Source organism: Salmo salar, chromosome 26, assembly GCF_965601325.2.
Source record: "Salmo salar chromosome 26, fSalSal1, whole genome shotgun sequence".
NCBI lineage: Eukaryota > Metazoa > Chordata > Actinopteri > Salmoniformes > Salmonidae > Salmo > Salmo salar.
This window is the reverse complement of record NC_138316.1, coordinates 1,776,866-1,793,398: the sequence shown is the minus strand read 5'-3', so window position 1 is coordinate 1,793,398 and position 16,533 is coordinate 1,776,866. Positions and strand designations below refer to the sequence as shown.

At 42.5% G+C, this 16,533-nt stretch overlaps 1 protein-coding gene across 8 annotated transcripts in view; it reads left to right on the top strand.

Moving 5' to 3' along the window:
* Positions 1–16,533, top strand: part of ddx31 (DEAD (Asp-Glu-Ala-Asp) box polypeptide 31) — a 76,124-nt gene that overhangs the window by 52,247 nt on the left and 7,344 nt on the right. The gene's annotated exons all lie outside the window — the stretch shown is intronic.

Below are 16,533 nucleotides of genomic sequence, written 5' to 3'. Positions count from 1 at the left end.
AGAATTAAGTTTTCTTTCGTGCTGTGACCGCCGATAACTTCAGAACGAAGTTGACTACAAATACAACGTTGCCAATTTCTTTGCAATTGTTACAAACAAGTAAAAAATAACATTTAAGTGAAAACAGAGATGACTGCAAAAGGGCTACGTAGGCCTGTATATTAAAATCACATTGAAGTCAATTGTATGTTCATTCAATTGCCAGTTCTAGGCTAATGTTTGTCATTTTTGGCTCAATATATTTCTTTTTTATTTTACCTTTATTCAACTAGGCAAGTCAGTTAACAAATTCTTATTTTCAATGCCAGCCTAGGAACAGTGGGTTAACTTCCTTGTTCAGGGGCAGAACGACAGATTTGTACCTTGTCAGCTCGGGGATTCGAACTTGAAACCTTTCGGTTACAAGTCCAACGCTCTAACCACTAGGCCACGTTGCCGCCCCATGCCACCTCATGATGTGTAATGTGCCATCTTGATTTAGTGTATTATTATAGAGTAAGCATTTAGAATGTTTTGTTACAGCCTGAATATAACATTTTATTAAATTGATATTTTGTCACTGGCCTACACACAATACTCCATAATGTCAGAGTGGAATAATATTTTAAGAAATGTCTTGAGTCAGGTATTCAAACCCTTTGTTTTGACAAGCCTAAATAAGTTCAGTAGTAAAATAGTGCTTTAGTTACATAATACGTTGCATGGACTCACTCTGTGTGCGGTAATACTGTTTAACCCCCCTAAAGTCGATTTCCGCGCACCTGCTGAAATCTAATTAGAATGCTCAAAAAAAATCCCCCTTAAAAATCAGCAGTGACTATGGAGGTGTAGCGTCTCCATCCGCCTGTGTCGCACTTCCGCATCTGCTGTGAAAGGTGACGGAGCTAGAGCGGTGTTTGTCAGACCATGAGACATCCCAAAGATCAGCCTTCTCACAATATTGCTTGTAGCTTCTGAACGGTTTGGCCTACAAACTATTATGGAAAGATGACTCTCAAGAACATGATGGTGTTCTCCGTTTTGCTCTACGACCTCCACAAGTGTCAGGAGACTCATCTGAAGTCTGTACAGACAATCTGCCAACTGCTGTCTGTGGCATCTGAACCGTTTTGGGCTACACGCTAATAGACTCTAATGAACATGTACAGGCCATACAAGACTTGACTGAAGGTCCCTTAGTAACAGTTGAAAAAATTTATTGAAGTACAAGGCCTTCAAAAAGTTTTCAGACCCCTTGTCTTTTTCCACATTTTGTTACCTTATTCTAAAATGGATTAAAAAAAATTATAATTCCTCAATCTACTCACAATACACCATAATAATAAAGTGAAAACAGTTTTGTAGAGATTTTGCACATGTATAAAACAAAACAACAGACCTTATTTACATTAGTATTCAGACCTTTTGCTATGAGACTTGAAATTAAGCTCAGGTGCATCCTGTTTACATCATCCTTGATGTTTCTACAACTTGATTGGAGTCCACCTGTGGTAAATTTAAATTGATTGGACATGATTTGGAAAGGCGCACGAACACACCTGTCTATATAAGGTCCCACAGTTGACAGCGCATGTCAGAGCAAAAATCAAGCCATGAGGTCGAAGGAATTGTCCGTACAGCTCCGAGACAGGATTGTGTTGAGACGCATATCTGGGCAATGGTACAAAAACATTTCTGCAGCATTTGAAGGTCCCCAAGAACACAGTGGCCTCCATTGTTCTTAAATGGAAGAAATTTGGAACGATCAGGACTATTCCTAGAGCTGGCCGCCCTGCCAAACTGAGCAATCGGGGGAGAAGGGCCTTGGTCAGGGAGGTGGTCAGGGAGGTGACCAAGAAGCCGATGGTCGCTCTGACAGAGCTCTAGTGTTCCCCTGTGGAGGTGGGAGAATCTTCCAGAAGGACAACCATCTCTGCAGCACTCGGAGACGCAGACACTAATCAGGCCTTTATGGTAGAGTGGCCAGACGGAAGCCACTCCTCAGTAAAAGGCACATCACAGCCCACTTGGAGTTTGTCAAAAGGCACCTAAAGACTCTGACCAGGTAGTCACCTGGAATGCATTTAAATTAACAGCTGTGCCTTGTTAAAAGTAAATTTGTGGAATTTCTTTCCTTAATGCATTTGAGCCAATCAGTTGTGTTTTGACAAGGTAGGGATGATATACAGAAGATGGCCCTATTTGGTAAAAGTCCATATATCAATAACAGCTCAAATAAGTAAAGCGAAACGACAGTCCATCATTACTTGAAGACATGGTCAGTCAATTCGGAAAATTTCAATAACTTTGAACGTTTCTTCAAGCGCATTTGCAAAAACCATCAAGCGCTATGATGACACTGGCTCTCACGAGGACCACCACAAGAAAGGAAGACCCAGAGTTACCTCTGCTGCAGAGGATAAGTTCGTTACAGTTACCATCCTCAGAAATTGCAGCCCAAATAAATGCTTTACAGAGTTAAAGTAACAGACGCATCTCAACAACTGTTCAGAGGAGACTGAGTGAATCAGGCCTTCATGGTCGAATTTCTGCAAAGAAACCACAACTGAAGGATACCATAAGGATAAGAAGAGACTTGCTTGGGCCAAATTTTTCATTTTTGCTTCCAACCACCGTGTCTTTGTAAGACCCGGAGCAGGTGAATGGATGATCTCCGCATGTGTGGTTCCCAGGAAGAGGTGTGGGGGTGCTTTGCTGGTGACACTGTCAGTGATTTATTTAGAATTCAAGGCACACTTAACCAGCATGGCTACCACAGCGTTCTGCAGCGATACGCTATACCATCTGGTTTGCGCTTAGTGGGACTGTTATTTGTTTTTCAACAGGGAAATGACCCAACACACCTCCAGGCTGTGTAAGGGCTGTTTGACCAAGAAGGAGAGTGATGGAGTACTGTATCAGATGACCTGGCCTCCAGTCACCCGACCTCAACCCAATTGAGATGGTTTGGGATGAGTTGGACCGCAGTTGTGAAGGAAAAGCAGCCAACAAGTGCTCAGCATATGTGGGAACTCCTTCAAGACTGTTGGGAAAGCATTTCCAGGTTAAGCTGGTTGAGAGAATGCCTAGAGTGTGCAAAGCTGTCAAGGCAAAGGGTGGCTACTCTGAGGAATCTCAAATATAAAATATATTTTGATTTGCTTAACACTTTTATTGGTTACTTCATGATTCCATATGTGTTATTTCATAGTTTTAATGTCCAATATTATTGTACAATGTAGAAAATAATCAAAATAAAGAAAAAGCTTTGAATGAGTAGGTGTGTCCAAACATGACTGATACTGTATTTAAATGTGGTATTTTATTTATAAATTAGCAAACATTTCTAAAAACCTGTTTCTGCTTTGTCGTTTGTGCTCGTGTGTAGATTGAGGGGAAAACAATTGAAACAATTTTAGAATAAGGCTGTAACGTAACAAAATGTGGAAAAAGTCAAGGGGTCTGAATATTTTCTGAAGACACTGTATTTCTGGATTGTTTAATGACAAAAATGTGTGGTTAAATAAATGTATAAAAAATAACATGTTTCCTGATATGTATTTGATCTCTGATATAGGAGAGACACTGTAGAATGAACTTAATATTGATATTTCTTTTGCAACTATCATGTGACGAATCTTATATTCAATGCGTTTGTATGGGCTAACAGCAGTAACACCAAATAATTGTATTTTTTTGGTCAATGGGTTTTAAAATTATAAATCAAATAGCTAAATGATCCTTGGTATGACCTTAAAACTATTATATAGCTTAGCAGAAAAACTGCAACGTATGTGGCAAAGAAATGAACATGATGTCCTAAATACAAAGCGTTATGTTTGGAGCAAATACAACACATCACTGAGTACCACTCTTTATATTTTCAAGCATGGTGGTGGCTGCATCATGTTATGTGTATGCTTGTCATCGGCAAGGGCTATGGTGTTTTTTAGATTAAAAATAAACTGAGTAGAGCTAAGCACAGGCAAGATCCTAGAGGAAAACCTGGGAGACATTCACCTTTCAGCAGGACAATATAACCTGAAACACAAGGGCAAATATACGCTGGAGTTGATTACCAAGATGACATTGAATGTTCTTGAGTGGCCAAGTTATAGCTTTGAAAATGGCTGTCAACCAACTTGACAGAGCTTGAGGAATATTGTGTGTAGATGGGTGACAATTTGTTTTTATCAATTTTGAATTCAGGCTCTAACACAACAAAATGTGGAATAAGTTGAGGGGTATGAATACTTTCTGTAAGTACTGTCTCAGCTGATCTGATGTCAGTATTGTAGAATACATCTGTTAGGTAAGATTTGAATGGAGAAAGCTGATCAGAGAGCAGTGCTGATTTTCTTTCGATCCCATTAATATCGGCACGTAGTGTAACTACGCACTAGGCGAATGTTCTCTTTATGTGCTTGTTTGGGAAACACTCTTAAACAGTTTGCCCATGATTAGCGATGCATCTGGTACGATAAATATTAATTTTAAAAAAATTACAAATGATTTCACCCTTATTTAACCCTCATTTACAACGGCGTCCTTGCCAGGATAAAGCAAAGCAGTGCGACAAAAACAACAGAGTTACACATGGGATAAACAAACGTACAGTCAATAACACAATAGAAACGTGTGAGCAAATCAAGTAAGGAGGTAAGGCAATAAATAGGCCAATAGTGGCGAAGTAATAGCAATTTACACTGGAGTGATAGATGTGCAGATGGGGATGTGCAAGAGAAATACTGGTGTGCAAAAGAGCAGGAAAACAAATATGGGGATGAGGTAGGTAGGTAGTTGGTTGGATGGGCTATTTACAGATGGGCTGTGTACAGCTGCAGTGATCGGTAAGCTGCTCTGACGGCTGACACTTAAAGTTAGTGAGGGAGATGTAAGTCTCCAACTTCAGTGATTTTTTTTTGCAATTCGTTCCAGTCATTGGCAGCAGAGAACTGGAAGGCGGCCAAAGCAGGTGTTGGCTTTGGGGATGACCATTGAAATATACCTGCTGGAGCTTGTGTTACGGGTGGGTGTTGCTATGGTGACCAGTGAGCTGAGATAAGGCAGAGCTTTACCCAGCAAAGACTTTTATAGATGACCTGGAGCCAGTGTGTTTGTCGACGAATATGTAGCAAGGACCAGCCAACAAGGGCGTACAGGTTGCAGTGGTGGGTAGTATATGGGGCTTTGGTGACAAAATGGATGGCACTGTGATAGACTGCATCCAATTTGCTGAGTAGAGTGGAGGCTATTTTGTAAATGACATCGCCGAAGTCAAGGATCGGTAGGATATGGTCGGAACTAGAAGCACAAGCATTTCGCTGCACTCGCATTAACATCTGCTAACCATGTGTATGTGACAATTTGATTTGATTAGTCAGTTTTACGAGGGTATGTTTGGCAGCATGAGTGTTTCGACATAGGAAGCCAATTCTAGATTTAACTTTGGATTGGAGATGCTTAACCTGTTGGGGCTAGGGGGCAGTATTTGCTCAGCCGGATAAAAAACGTACCCGATTTAAACTGGTTACTACTCTCGCCTAGAAACGAGAATATGCATATAATTAGTAGATTTGGATAGAAAACACTCAAGTTTCTAAAACTGTTTGAATGGTGTCTGTGAGTATAACAGAACTCATATGGCAGGCCAAAACCTGAGAAGATTCCATGCAGGAAGTGCCCTGTCTGACAATTTGTTGTTCTTCTGTTGCATCTCTATCGACATTACAGCATCTGTGCTGTAACGTGACACTTTCTAAGGCTTCCATTGGCTCTCTAAAGCCGCCAGAAAGTGGAATGGGGTGTCTGCTGTCTCTGGGCAAAGTACAGGAGCAGAGTTTGTAAGTGGTCAGCCTGGGGACAGTGAGACTGGAGATGCGCGGTCACGAGACTTCTCCATTGTTTTCTTTCAGTCTTTGAATGAATACAACATTGCCCGGTTGGAATATTATCGCTATTTTACGAGAACAATAGCATAAAAATTGATTTTCAACAGCGTTTGACATGCTTCTAAGTACGGTAATTTTTTCACGAAATGCGCTCGCGCGGTACCCTTCGGATAATGACCTGAACGCACGAACAAAACGGAGGTATTTGGCTATAACTATGGATTATTTGGAACCAAAACAACATTTGTTGTTGCAGTAGAAGTCCTGGGAGTGCATTCTGACGAAGAACAGCAAAGGTAATCCAATTTTTCTAATAGTAATTCTGAGTTTAGGTGACCCCGAAGTTGGTGGATGTCAAAATAGCTAGCCGTGATGGCCGAGCTATGTACTCAGAATATTGCAAAATGTGCTTTCGCCGAAAAGCTATTTAAAATCGGACATAGCGATTGCGTAAAGGAGTTCTGTATCTATAATTCTTAAAATAATTGTTATGTATTTTGTCAACGTTTATCATGAGTAATTTAGTAAATTCACCGGAAGTTTTCGGTGTGTATGCTAGTTCTGAACATCACATGCTAATGTAAAAAGCTGTTTTTTGATATAAATATGAACTTGATTGAACAAAACATGCATGTATTGTATAACATAATGTCCTAGGAGTGTCATCTGATGAAGATCATCAAAGGTTAGTGCTGCATTTAGCTGTGGTTTGGGTTTATGTGACATACACTGCTCAACAAAAAAAAAGGGAACACTTAAACAACACAATGTAACTCCAAGTCAATCACACTACTGTGAAATCAAACTGTCCACTTAGGAAGCAACACTGATTGACAATAAATTTCACATGCTGTTGTGCAAATGGAATAGACAACAGGTGGAAATTATAGGCAATTAGCAAGACACCCCCAATAAAGGAGTGGTTCTGCAGGTGGTGACTACAGACCACTTCTCAGTTCCTATGCTTCCTGGCTGATGTTTTGGTCACTTGAATGCTGGCAGTGCTTTCACTCTAGTGGTATCATGAGACGGAGTCTACAACCCACATAAGTGGCTTAGGTAGTGCAGCTCATCCTGGATGGCACATCAATGCGAGCTGTGGCAAGAAGGTTTGCTGTCTCTGTCAGCGTAGTGTCCAGAGCATGGAGGCGCCACCAGGAGACGTGGAGGAGGCCGTAGGAGGGCAACAACCCAGCAGCAGGACCACTACCTCCGCCTTTGTGCAAGGAGGAGCAGGAGGAGCACTGCCAGAGCCCTGCAAAATGACCTCCAGCAGGCCACAGATGTGCATGTGTCTGCTGAAACGGTCAGAAACAGACTCCATGAGGGTGGTATGAGGGCCCGATGTCCACAGGTGGGGGTTGTGCTTACAGCCCAACACCGTGCAGGACGTTTGGCATTTGCCAGAGAACACCAAGATTGGCAAATTCGCCACTGGCGCCCTGTGCTCTTCACAGATGAAAGCAGGTTCACACTGAGCGCATGTGACAGACGTGACAGAGTCTGGAGACGCCGTGGAGAACGTTCTGCTGCCTGCAACATCCTCCAGCATGACTGGTTTGGCGGTGGGTCAGTCATGGTGTGGGGTGGCATTTCTTTGGGGGGCCGCACAGCCCTCCATGTGCTCGCCAGAGGTAGCCTGGCTGCCATTAGGTACCGAGATGAGATCCTCAGACCCCTTGTGAGACCATATGCTGGTGCGGTTGGCCCTGGGTTCCTCCTAATGCAAGACCTCATGTGGCTGGAGTGTGTCAGCAGTTCCTGCAAGAGGAAGGCATTGATACTATGGACTGGCCCGCCCGTTCTCCAGACCTGAATCCAATTGAGCACATCTGGGATATCATGTCTCGCTCCATCCACCAACGCCACGTTGCGCCACAGACTGTCCAGGAGTTGGTGGATGCTTTAGTCCAGGTCTGGGAGGAGAACCCTCAGGAGACCATCCGCCACCTTATCAGGAGCATGCCCAGGCGTTGTAGGGAGGTCTTACAGGCACGTGGAGGCCACACACACTACTGAGCCTCATTTTGACTTGTTTTAAGGTCATTACATCAAAGTTGGATCAGCCTGTAGTGTGGTTTTCCACTTTAACTTTGAGTGTGACTCCAAATCCAGACCTCCATGGGTTGATAAATTGGATTTCCATTGATTATTTTTGTGATTTTGTTGTCAGCACATTCAACTATGTAAAGAAAAAAGTATTTAATAAGATTATTTCATTCATTCAGATCTAGGATGTGTTATTTTAGTGTTCCCTTTATTTTTTTGAGCAGTGTATATGCTTGCTTGGAAAATGGCTGTGTGATTATTTGTCTGTTTTGCTTTCGCTGTAAAGCCTTTTTGAAATCGGACAATGTGGTTAGATTAACGAGTCTTATCTTTAAAATGGTGTAAAATAGTTGATTGTTTGAGAAAATTGAATTGTGGTATTTTAGTTGGTTTTGTATTTCGCGCCGTGCGATGCCATTGGCTGTTGGCTAGGGGTTCCGCAGGCGGAACGGGGTTCCGCTAGCGGAACGTCTGTCCTCAACAGGTTAACTGCCGAAAATGCTGTTGTAGAGGCCATTTCCTTTAGTAGGGGACGTCAGACGGGGGAAGTGGGAGATCAGGTTGATAGACGTGTTTCCCACTAGTAATTCCCAGTTGGAGGAATATTTAAGCAGATTTTTGCCAGTCGTATGTAGTAAATTACCACTTAATGTTGATTACGAACGCGCCATGACACTGCCTCCTTCAGTACTATTTGTGCACTTGTGACTCATAAAGGGGGCTTGTCTGTAGCACAGTATATTTCCCACTCTGAGGTAATGTGATGGGCTGTCACTGTTAAGTAAGCGCAACAAAGGGTGCATTCGCCAATTCATTCAAGGCTTTGGCTTGCTTTTATAGAGCAAAGGGGGTACCGCTATACGATACAGAAGCAATGTGCGGAGGCACCGGTTGGTCGAGGTAATTAAGATAATATGTACATTGGGGGGAAAAAGTGTTTGATCCCCTGCTGATTTTGTACGTTTGCCCACTGACGAAGAAAGGATCAGTCTATAATTTTAATATTAGGTTTATTTGAACAGAGAGACAGAATAACAACAAAAATATCCAGAAAAACGCATGTCAGAAATGTTATAAATTGATTTGGATTTTAATGAGGGAAATAAGTCTTTCACCCCCTCAATCAGAAAGATTTCTGGCTCCCAGGTGTCTTTTATACAGGTAACGAGCTGAGATTAGGAGCACACTCTTAACCTCTATGGGCTAGGTGGGACGCAAGCGTCCCACCCGTGGTGCACTCCATCAACAGCAGGTGCATTTCAAGAGCGGCAAATTTGAATCCAAATAAATGTCAAAATTCAAATTTTTCAAACATACAACTATTTTACACCCTTTGAAAGATAAACATCTCCTTAATCTAACCACGTTTTACGATTTCAAAAAGGTTTTACGGCGAAAGCATAAATTTAGAGTATGTTAGGACAGTACATTTACAAGAGTTGTGTGTAATGTTTTGTCAATTCAAAGACAGGGTCACCAAAACCATAAAACCAGCTAAAATGATGCACTAACCTTTTACAATCTCCATCAGATGACACTCCTAGGACATTATGTTAGACAATGCATGCATTTTTAGTTCTATCAAGTTCATATTTATATCCAAAAACAGCGTTTTACTATGGCATTGATGTTGAGGAAATCGTTTCCCTCCAATAACCGGCAGTCAAGTCAGCAACACAAATTAAATAATTAAAATTAGAAAACATTGGTAAAATATTATATTGTCATTTAAAGAATTATAGATTTACATCTCTTGAACGCAATCAACTTGCCAGATTTAAAAATAACCTTACTGGGAAATCACACTTTGCAATAATCTGAGCACTGCGCCCAGTTAAATACGCGTTGCGATACAGACAAGCCGTCATGTTGGGGAGATCTAAAATCGAAAATACTATGTAAATAATCCATTACCTTTGATTCTCTTCATCAGATGTCACTTCCAGGTATCACAAATCCATAACGAATGTAGTTTTGTTCAAAAAAGCTCATCATTTATGTCCAAAAATCTCCGTCTTGTTAGCACATGATCTAAGCCCGCCGGTCTTCACTTCATGAACGAGGGGAAAAAATATATTTCCGTTCGTTCAAACATGTCAAACGTTGTATAGCATAAATCATTAGGGCCTTTTTTAACCAGAACATGAATAATATTCAAGGTGGACGAATGCATTCTCTTTTATAACGTATTGGAACGAGGGTACCCAACATGAACTCGCGCGCCAGGTGTCTAATGGGCCATCATCGTTCCATGGCTCTTGTTCGGTCAGATCTCCCTCCAGAAGACTCAAAACACTTTGTAAAGGCTGGTGACATCTAGTGGAAGCAATAGGAAGTGCCAAAATATTCCTCAGCCCCTGTGTTTTTCAATGGCATAGGTTTAAAGGTAATACAACACATCAGGTATCCACTTCCTGTCAGAAAATGTCTCAGGGTTTTGCCTGCCAAATGAGTTCTGTTATACTCACAGACACCATTCAAACAGTTTTAGAAACTTTTGTGTTTTCTATCCATATATAATAAGTATATGCATATTCTAGTTACTGGGTAGGATTAGTAACCAGATTAAATCGGGTACATTTTTTTATCCAGCCGTGCAAATACTGCCCCCTAGCCCTAACAGGTTAAAGGGAGTGCTCCTAATCTCAGTTTGTTACCTGTATAAAAGACACCTGTCCACAGAAGCAATCAATCAATCAGATTCCAAACTCTCCGTCAAGACCAAAGAGCTCTCCAAGGATGTCAAGGACAAGATTGTAGGCCTACACAAGGATGGAATGGGCTACAAGACCCATCGCCAAGCAGCTTGGTGAGAAGGTGACAACATTTGGTGCGATTATTCGCAAATGGAAGAAACACAAAAGAACTGTCAATATCCCTCGGCCTGGGGCTCCATGCAAGATCTCACCTCGTGGAGTTGCAATGATCATGAGAACTGTGAGGAATCAGCCCAGAACTACATGGGAGGATCTTGTCAATGATCTCAAGGCAGCTGGGACCATTGTCACCAAGAAAACAATTGGTAACACACTACGCGGTGAAGGACTGAAATCCTGCAGCGCCCGCAAGGTCTCCCTGCTCAAGAATACATATACATGCCCGTCTGAAGTTTGCCAATGAACATCTGAATGACTCCGAGGACAACTGGTGAAAGTGTTGTGGTCAGATGAGACCAAAATGGAGCTCTTTGACATCAACTCAACTCGCCGTGTTTGGAGGAGGAGGAATGCTGCCTATGACCCTAAGAACACAATCTCCACCGTCAAACATGGAGGTGGAAACATTATGCTTTGGGGGTGTTTTTCTGCTAAGGGGACAGGACAACTTCACCGCATCAAAGTGATGATGGAATGGGCCATGTACCGTCAAATCTTGGGTTAGAACCTCCTTCCCTCAGCCAGGGCATTGAAAATGGGTCGTGGATGGGTATTCCAGCATGACAATGACCCAAAACTCATGGCTAAGGCAACAAAGGAGTGGCTCAAGAAGAAGCACATTAAGGTCCTGGAGTGGCCTAGCCAGTCTCCAGACCTTAATCCCATAGAAAATCTGTGGAGGGAGCTGAAGGTTCGAGTTGCCAAACGTCAGCCTCGAAACCTTAATGACTTGGAGAAGATCTGCAAAGAGGAGTGGGACAAAATCCCTCCTGAGATGTGTGCAAACCTGGTGCCCAACTACAAGAAACATCTGACCTCTGTGATTGCCAACAAGGGTTTTGCCACCAAGAGTACTAAGTCATGTTTTGCAGAGGGGTCAAATACTTATTTCCCTCATTAAAATGCAAATCATTTTATAACATTTTTGCCATGCTTCTTTTCTGGATTTTTTTGTTATTCTGTCTCTCACTGTTCAAATGAACCTACCATTAAAAGTATAGACTGATCATTTCTTTGTAAGTGGGCAAACGTACAAAATCAGCAGGGGATCAAATACTTTCCCCCCCCACTGTACATGTAGGTAGAGTTAAGTGACTTATGCATAGATAATAAGAGTATCAGCAGTGTAAAATAGTGGGGGGGGGGGGGCTAGTCGAGCTGGCCCATGGACCAACTCACCTTGTAACCTTGTAATAAAGTATACTTGAATTCACAAGTTACGGAATCTAAGAAATATGATTGAGCGAATATTTCCACGACATCTCCTTCCTATATGCTGTCTCGTCATTGTTGGTGATCAGGCCTACCACTGTTGTGTCATCGGCAAACTTGATGGCGTTGGAGTCATGCCTGGCCATGCAGTCATGAGTGAACGGAGTACAGGAGGGGACTGAGCACGCACCCCTGAGGGGCCCCCATGTTGAGGACCAGCGTGGTGAATGTTTTGTTCCTTACCATCTGGGGGCGGCCCGTCAGGAAGTCCAGGATCCAGTTGCAGAGGCAGGTGTTTAGTCCCAGGGTCCTTAGCTTAGTGATGAGCTTTGAGGGCACTATGGTGTTGGAAAGCTGAGCTGTAGTCAAATGAATAGCATTCTCACATAGGTGTTCCTTTTGTCCAGGTGGGAAAGGGCAGTGTTGAGTGCAATAGAGATTGCATCTGTTGGGGCGGTATGCAAATTGGAGTGGGTCTAGGGTTTCTGGGATAATGGTGTTGATGTGATGCATGACCAGCCTTTCAAAGCACTTGGATATATGTGCTTATAGTTCGTCCAATTTATTATCCAGCGATTGTACGTTGGCCATTTGTACCGATGACAACAGCAGATTAGCAACTCATCGGCGGATCCTCACAAGGCACCCTGATCTTTTTCCATGATATATTTTCCGTCTCTTTCTCCTGTGAATGACGGGGATGAGGACCTGTTCAGGTGTCTGGAGTAAATCTCTCTCCAACTCATTAAAGATAAATTCTTTGTCCAGTTCAAGGTGACTAATCGCTGTTCTGATGTCCAGAAGCTCTTTTCGATCGTATGAGATGGTAGCAGCAACATTATTTACAAAATAAGTGACTAACAATGTGAGTAACTAAATAAAATAGCACGGTTGTTGAAGAGCCCATAAAACGGCAGCCAATATTCTCCTGCTCCATCTGTCCCATTTTATATAGACTTATTTAGAAAAACAATGAAGGGGGGCATGACTTTAAAAATGGCAGACTAATAATATTTTTAAATTCACGAGCAGTCCAAATGACTGTTCTAGTGTTAATGACCTCACTGGCTGCTGTCCTTTTTAACAGCTAGGCTAATTATCGGCCATGGCCCCTAATGAATAAAGCCTGCGCAAAACAGTACCGGACACTCCTCTACAGTTTTACTATGCTCACAGACACACACTTACTCAGCGACACTCACTGTTTTAACACCAGCCTAGACATCATCCATATGGCCTGTGATGGTTGGCTCAGCTTTGAATGTTACCACTGCTCTCATGTTCACACACACCCACAGTCTTACTGATTTGATAACAGCTGTTGGCTCTTTCTAACAGACTTGCTCGTTCTCGTAGTGTCTCTCTCAGGACCCCTCTGGCCCTATATAGTGCACTAGTTTGACCAGAGCCCTATGGGCCCTGGTGAAAATTAGTGAACTGTATAGGGAATAGGGTGCCATTTTTGGAAAGCATCCTGGGACAGTGTTTTTTTTTTGGTTCTCCGGCCACCTGTCAGTAGAGACTTCATTACAGGTGTATGTATGGCTGCGGTGTTGCACTGTACTTGTCCAGGCAGGTCCTCTCTCTAATTGCTTGAATTGTCCAGCAACAAACATACAAACACATCATACACATACACAAAGCCTTCTCAGAGGCACATCTCACACACACTCCCTACTCCCTCTGGTGTAAACTCTAGCTAGACTTCACACAGCCAAGGGTGTTAAGAATACATGGAGACCACCTTTCATTGTTTACTTACATTGCCGTCTCTGGTGGTGAGGCTGAGGTTGCACTTGGACTTGCCTGATGGGGTTATTTTGTCCCTTGTGCTTACGATGTTCTTTGTCCTTTGGAAACAAACAAGAGCTGACTATAAAATGGCAGTATATTTAGACTGTGCCCCATATCCTACATTCCTTATCTCTCCAGTTATTGTGTATGTTATTTGGTCCAACTTTCTGAATTGTTTGAATTAACATTTTGAAAAACTAGGTAGTTGATTTTATGTATTGTTTAAGAGCCATAACTGAAAAGGAATTGGTTACAACTTTCATACAATTTCAAAGAAACTGATCTAGAAAATGGTAGTGGCATGTAGTTGAGGCGGGTTGATGTATTTCAATGGCAATCGTCTGTGAGGGGGAGGGGCGAAGGCATGCATATGTGCTGGGGTGGGTTTGAGGGGGGGATTCTCCGCTAAGTGTTGAACTTTTGACGGATGCCAGATCCGGCAGTGCGAGTGATGCATTCTGTGTGTAGATGAATCTCTCATTGACAGACTATGTAAACATAAATGGTACCGTAGATCTCATGATACAATGGGATGCATGAGATAACGAGCAGCATTATTTCCTTTGATTTAGACAAATCACGATTTCACAGGTGCGTCTTTCACATTTCGGAAGGGGAGGGGACATTTGGTCCATAGATAGTTTGTGACGTTGTCAGCTAACCATATGTGCGCTTCCATGGGGCAGAAGTCAGTGTATTGTTGTGATTCTGGATGGCCAGATTGTTAGCAAGAATGATGAACTCCCATGTGGGGAATCGTAAGTGGCTTGTTTCATCATGTTATTGATATCATATCTTGTTTCGAGGTGTTTTGACGGACTTCATGTTCATGTTAATATGGGTCAAATTCGCTAGCTAACTAATAACTGTAACGATGTATTTTAGAGACATGCTCATTGTGCAAATGTATATGTTTTCAATAAATATTGGAGATGAAATATAGCTTGCATTTTGTTAACAATCTGAGCCATCCTTGTCTGTTTTTCCCCATAGTTGCGCACACCTCGATTTTGTTGCTAAACAAACAACCCGTTTAACTTGCAAAGAGAGAGGAGCTCTTTGTTCCGATCCTCGTTCTCTCTACTCTTAGCATTTATGGACCCAGAACTTAATCGAGCATCTGACCAATTATGGGAGACTTCTGGGTTAACCGAGATTTGTGTAGATATATGCTCTTCAGTCAGTCAGGCTCCCCATTCATATGTCCTCCAGTAGGGGTCCCAATAGAGCACACTATAGCTGCAGATCAATAATCCTGTTACTGGAAGGCAGGCTCCTCTGGGGTGATCAGTGTCACTGGGTGTTTGCTACAGCCTACTGTGCTCCGTGGGTCCTAAATGTCCCTCTGGGCTGGAGTTGGGCTGGGCAGCCCGGGGCAGGCTCCAGCTCCAGGGGTTATTGATTAGATAAAGACACAGGCTGGTTTTACATGGTCCCCCTGCTGCGATGTGACATGGCAGTTATCGCTGCTCAATAGAGATCCTCTCCTATACACACAACAGTCAGTCGCTCTTTTCTCTGGTGCTTCTCTCCCTCCTTGTGAAGATAGGTTATTAGTACTCACCACAGCCAGATATGTGTCTGTTCTCCTGTAGTGACATCTTTGGGCTAGCTGAGGCTTGTTTGGGAAGACGTAGTAGTATGTTCAGGATGAATTTGAGAGATTTAAAAAAATATTTTTTTTAAGTTAGAAATATATATATATATTGATATCCGAAACATACAATATACTTGCAGTGAAGCCGCTCAACAACTACATTATACAAGTCATCCAACAGACTCCCATTCAGAGCGACACACAGAAGCATCCAGTGTCAATGCCCTGCTCAAGGGCACGTTGGCAGATCTCCCACCAGGCAAAAAAACGTGACCCGAACCCTCCAAGACAGTTCCCCAACAGCTGTCCCTCAAACATTCGAGACCCCTCCCACCCCCCCAAGAAGAAAATTTTAAATAGAAATAATTCCATTCCCCACCCTCAAGAACCCCCAATTCACCAACAACCAAGAGAATTAAGTAAAATGAAAAAGACAGAAGAAAACAGCGAACAACAATGCAAAAAAAAATTATTAAAAAAAATCAATTCAAAACAAAGGACATCAAGGACAGCTCAAATCATAACAGCAGTGCCAGCTGTTTATGTTTGTATGCATGTCTGGCACTATTACATGCATGTGTCTGTTCTTGTATGCGTTTATTTGAATGAGAGTTTGTGTATATGCCAGGGGCGGAAATCCCGGGGGGGACGGGGGGGACACGACCCCCCCATCCTGGGAAAAATATGATTTGTCCCCCCCAATATATCACTGAAACATAACTATGTAATTTAAATAATATTAATAATACGCAATGAAAGCAATTGTGCTGATTATAGACACTTAATAGCACGTTTTTAAGTTTCAAAAGATTGCGACCCCCCCCCCCCACCCTTTGCCTCACAATGGTTTGATCCACTGCCAGTTCCTTAGTTGGCAAGGTAACAGAGGGGTCGTGTCTACTGTCTGAAAGGCACTCAATGAACGTAACTGACGAGGTTCGTCCAGTCAATCGCGCACACACACTAGCTGAGTATGCAGACCTAGCGCGCAAATATTAACTATTAAGCTAGCTAGTACCTATTCCATTTATGTGGCGTCGTCAAAGATGGAATCTTTGCTATCGTCAATTTATTCCAAGATCAGCATGCAGATGATGTAAGTTAGTGCTTCAAAGTCCCTGTGATAAGGTTAGCG